This window comes from Microtus ochrogaster, chromosome X (assembly GCF_000317375.1).
Source record: "Microtus ochrogaster isolate Prairie Vole_2 chromosome X, MicOch1.0, whole genome shotgun sequence".
NCBI classification, from domain to species: Eukaryota; Metazoa; Chordata; class Mammalia; order Rodentia; family Cricetidae; genus Microtus; species Microtus ochrogaster.
Genome location: NC_022026.1, coordinates 14,415,712 through 14,421,711, shown reverse-complemented (window position 1 = coordinate 14,421,711; position 6,000 = coordinate 14,415,712).

The following is a 6,000-nucleotide window of genomic DNA, read 5'->3' as shown; positions in this document are numbered from 1 at the left end:
AAACAAACCTCCACCTCAAAAAAACAGGCATTATGTCAGAGTAAGGTTGGGAAGAAAGACAAGAGACAAGCTGGCATAGTTGTCCTAATATCTAACAAAACAAAATCAATCAAAAAAAAAGAACAAAGAAGCACATTTCATATTAGTCACAGGAAAAATCCATAAAGAGGAAATCTCAATATAAGGACACTCTCATGTAAAAGAAACAGTACTAAAACTTAAATCACACATTAAACCCCACACACTAATAGTGGGAGACTTAAAGCACCCTACTCTCACCACTGGACAGGTGTGCCAGATAGAACCTTAACAGAGAAATGAGGGAACTAACAGATGTTATGACTAAGATGGACTTAACAGACATCTGTAGAACATTCCATCCAAAAATTTCAGCACCTCAAGGAACCTTCTCAAAACTAACCACATACTAGGTAACAAAGCAAACCTCAACACATACAAAAAAAATGGAATAACACCATATATCTTATTGAATCAGCATGGCTTAAAATTAGAATTTAAAAGTAACACTAATTTCAGAAAGTCCACAAACTCATGAAAATTAAACAATGCTCACCTGAATCACCAAGGGTCAAGGAAGAAATAAGGGAAGAAATTAATGTCTTCCTAAAATTCAACAAAAATTGTTCACAAAACATACCCAAATTTATGGGACAGAATAAAAGCAGTGTTAAGAGGAAAGTTCTTAGCACTAAATGACTACATAAAGAAGCTGGAAAAATACCAGACACAGAAAGACAATTATCACATGTACTCATTCATAGGTGGATTTTTTAATTTATTTTTTAATTTTTTATTGGTTTTTATTGAGCTTTACATTTTTCTCTGCCCCCCCCTCCCTGCCTCTCCCCTCCACCCTTCAGCCCTCCCCCAAGGTCCCCATGCTCCCAATTTACTCAGGAGATCTTGCCTTTTTCTACTTTCTACTTCCCATGTAGATTAGATCTATGTAAGTCTCTCTTAGCGTCCTCATTGTTGTCTAAGTTCTCTGGGATTGTGGTTTGTAGGCTTGGTTTTCTTTGCTTTATGTTTAAAATCTACCTATGAGTGAGCACCTGTGATAATTGTCTTTATGTGTCTGGGTTACCTCACTCAAAATAATGTTTTCTAGCTCCATCCATTTTCCTGAAAAAATCAAGATGTCAATTTTTTTCTGCTGTGTAGTGCTCCATTGTGTAAATGTTCCACATTTTCCTTTTAAATTCTTCGGGTGAGGGGCATTTAGGTTGTTTCTAGGTTCTGGCTATGGCAAACAAAGCTGCTATAAACATAGTTAAGCACATGTCCTTGTGGCACAATTGAGCATCCTTTGGTTATATACCAAAAGTGGCATTCCTGGGTCTTGAAATAGGTTGTTTCCTAATTTTCTGAGAAATTATCATACTGAAATCCAAGACATCTGTACCAGTTTGCATTCCCACCAGAAATGGAGGCTTGTTTCCTTTTCCCCACATCCTCTCCAGCAGAAGCTGTCATAAGTGTTTTTGATTTTGGCCATTCTTACAGGTGTAAGATGGAATCTCAGAGTTGTTTTGATTTGCATTTCTCTGATGACTAAGGACATTGAACATTTCCTTAAGTGTCTTTCAGCCATTTTAGATTCCTCTGTTGAGAGTGCTCTGTTTAGGTCTGTACTCCATTATTTAAATTGGATTATGTGTTCTTTCGGTGACCAATTTCTTGAGTTCTTTGTATATTTTGGAGATCAGCCATCTGACTGATGTGGGTTAGTGAAGATCTTTCCCATTCTGTAGGCTACCGTTTTGTCTTGTTGACCATGTCCTTTGCTTTACAGAAGCTTTTCAGTTTCAGGAGGCCCATCTATTAATTGTTTCTCTCAGTGTCTGTGCTGCTGGGGTTATGTTTAGGAAGTAATCTCCTGTGTTCATAGGTGGTTTTTAAACAAAAAGCAAATAAAAACAGCCTACAAACCACAATCCCAGAGAATTTAGACAACAATGAGGACCCTTAGAGAGACATAGATAGATCTAATCTACCAGGGAAGGAGAAAAGACAAGATCTCCTGAGTAAATTGGGAGCATGGCGACCTTGGGGGAGGTTTGAACGTGGGAGGGGAGAGGCAGGGAGGGGAGCAGAGAAAAATGTAGAGCTCAATAAAAATCAATTTAAAAAAGTTTAAAAGCATGTGCCTTTAATCCCAGCACTCAGGAGGCAGAGGCTGGCAGATCTCTGTGAGTTCGAGGCCAGCCTGGTCGACAGAGCAAGTTCCAGGACAGAAAGGGCTACACAGAGAAACTCTGTCTTGAAAGAATAAAAACTAAGAAACAAACTCACATACTTAGACAATGTCTGTCTTCTAATCTTAAATTATGATTTCACAAAACAATTTCTTGCTTTTCTGTTGATTGCTGTATTCCTAGTGCTTAGGACAGAAATGAGGAAGCAATATGACATATTCAATGGGTAGGAGACAAGACTGAAGACATAGGATGGACCATGCACTAGCAAGACAGCATATAAAAAGACAGACATGGCAGGGGACTGGAGGTGAAGAATGAAGGGAGGTCAAGGTTAGCTTCCCAGTTTTCTCATGTAGGTACTCAGAGGCTTATCATCACCGAGAGGACAGTCAGAAATATATGCTAAGAGTGAGGGAGGAACTAAGGGGAAAGATTTTTGTTTGAATCATTTAATGCATGTAGTATTTATTAGTCATCAAATAATGTTTAAGTGCTTTACAGATATTAACTCATACACTTGTTTTAACACCTGAAAATACTCTTTAACAAGTAGAATTTATATATTCACAAATACCCCATAGTTTATCTGTATATTATTTGATATAGGTAAGTTTCAAATTCTGTGATCATTTCTGGACTCTATCCTTTTAAGCACTATGCCTGCTCTGAGTTCAGCTGTAGACAAAGTAATTCCTGCAAAGAGTCCCTCTTGAATACACTGTATCTGAGATGCCCATGGGGAAATTCATTACCGATTATATATTCTAATGTTTGATCATGATAGAATTTCCATATGGAAACATGTGTGGCTTGATCTCTGCATGAAGTGGAAATTAAGCAATCATTATGTACTGACCAAATCTAATTTATTCACTTTCCTTAAAAGAATTCAGAGGTTGTCTCAAATTGAAATCTCTACCAATCCCATTACAAATCTTGTCTCCTCCCAAATCAATTATCCAGACACTGCAAGGCCTCAAAGATTCTTATCTCTTGCAAATCCCAGTGTAGGAAAGCAGTTCTTCTGGCCTTCTCAGTGGTCCACATTATGTATATTCTCTACTCTCAGAATTTTATTATATAGATAAATGATGTCTCTTTCAGCCAAATAGTTATTTGATTTGAGGATATGGTAAGGAGAGAGATTGGGTTCCGGAGTTCTCTTCAGAGAGCTGCTGAATGAGAAAGTCTGAAAACTATCACATTTGTGTGGTATCACATAGGGTCCTCGAGCTCAGGAAATGAATTTGTCCCTGTGCACTTCGGGGAAAGTTTGCATACAGGTGCACAATGATATTGTATGAATGCATTTAGTTAGAAAGTGCATGTGGAACAAATGGGAGACAAAGATGGATGCTGAAGCATTGACAGAGTGATACAGCAGCTAACACTAACTTCATTAGCCAATTAGGACATGGAAACAGAGAAATCAAAGGAGGAGCTTGAAGCTTTAAATCAGTGCAAGCAAGAGAAAACAATAGTTTAGAACCAAGGAAGCAGAGTTTCAAATGGATGATCAATAGATTTGAGCACAGAAGAAAGATCAAGTAAAACATGGTCTCAATGTAGCTATTGGATCTTGCAAGAGAATGTGCAGTGGAAATTTTGTGTAGAGCATCTTCAGTGAAGATATGAACTCCAAAGTTTTTAATGAGCTGTTGGATATCTGGCACCTGCAGAAGGAAGAGTAGAAAAAACTGAATAGATGGTGATATATTCGATTGTTTCTTTTCACAACAATGCCCTATTTTCTCTATCTTCTAACTTACTATTTGTATTATTAGCTATTGTCATTTAGCAACTTAATTAAAATGTAAATAACATTTGTATTATAAGTATATTACTTAAAACAATGAGTACATATATCTGAAAAGGCATAGATCAAACAGTTGATTGCACTAGAAAATGAAAAATAGCTACTGTAAGGGAATAGGAAATTTCAACCTGAGCTTCCTAGTGTTCAAGGTAAAACTTTAATTCCAATTAGTTGCATCTGTTTTACTCGCTTAGTGAGTATATATTCATCAAAAAGTAACATTAAGGCCACAAAACTCTTGCAAGTTTGAAAGTTTGTTACCGAACTCAACTGCTTTTTTTCCTCTTGCTCTTCTTAAAATGTTTTATCTGGCTAGATAGACATTTGGGGTTTTTTGTTTTGTTTGTCAGGCACATTTTCAAATGAATTAAATTGAGAAGCCCCCTGAGCATTTTTCCCTTTATACTTCTATGTAGACAAGATGACTACAGGATGTTCTGACCATTGTTCTGAGGATGAATTTCAATTAGAGCAAAGCAATGTGGGTTTTTTCACTAACTACTCAGAAAAAAATCTTTTAAAAGTTAATCCTAATTTTAATCTGAAAATGGTAGTCATAAACTGCATCTTGACCACATTTAATTATAAAGTAAACACTATTTTACTATTCACTATTGCCAAACTATGGAACCTGCATAAGCGTTTGTCAAGAGATGAATACAAAGCTAAATGTGATGGCTATGCACAATGAGTTTTATTCAGCCATAAAGTAGAATAAATATATGACACTTTCAGGAAAAAAACTAGTGGAATTATAGATGATCATATTGAATGCAATAAGTCAAACTCAGAAAGACAAGTATCACAACTTTTCTTTCCTATGTTGTATACTAATACATTTTAAAAGAAAAATATCACTTCATAAAATTAAAATTAAAGTGAAATCATGGATTTCCAATCATAACAGAATAATTGCAATGAGCCTTATCCTTCTATTGCAACCACATCAAAAAAGAAATGCATGAAAGGCAATAGGAAACTTAGAACCTGAAATAAAGCCCTATCTACTGCATCAAGGTTTCCACATTTTTCTGGCCTGTGCCACAAAGATAAAGATCCCCAGTAGAGTGTAGAGAAATAGATTGGGTTTAAGGATGCCCAAATGACTAGAACTTGAAGGTTCAACCTTACAAACTCATGAGTTTTTAACTTTTCAACTTGTAAAAGCACTTAGCTTGAAACAACAGCATATTATAAGCTGTACGAAGACATCCTTTTTTTATATTTTTCTTCAATAATCTTTTTTTTGTTGTGCATTGTAAACAAAGACACAAATGCACACATTGAGGTTGGCCTACACAGGGCTGGAGGGATGAATCTCACCGTGTCTCTCCTCTACATTTCCTTACACAAGAAAATCTTCAGAGAGAACACACATGGGACAGTCATACCCTGTAATGACAAGGCCTCCGTCCGGATCACTCCTGAGGAGCAGCCGGAGGCTCTTGCTGAGTAGGCGCACTCTTGATAGAGTGAAGGGGTTCCTTTAAATACCAGGTTTTTGGTAATGCTCACAGAGACTTCAAAGTACAGCAGTAGGTCAAAACATTACGAGAGTAAAGGACATTCTAGATCCGTCTAATAAAGCCTAAAACAAACCAAGAGTTCCACTTCTGGATACGATAGACCTCAGGAGGCACAATTATTTTCTCATTATAAAAACTAGCAACTGGAAAAAAATCATGAAATAGAATCTTTTAGATTTTGAGCAAAAGACTGTGATATCGAGCTGAGAACTGTGGTATGTGAGGGAAGGAAAACCAGTGAGCTGAGCTCTACAACCTCCCTCAATTTCTTGCTGCTGAAATAGTCTGAACCACAGACTAGGAGAGCGGTCAACAATAGAACGCAGCTGACTTGGTGAATTGAGAAAATGAAGCTGGAGTTCAGATGGCCAAAGTAATTGTGAGTGTCAGACCAGAGTTTAGAAGTTAGCTACACAAAAATAAAGAACTTCAGAAATTT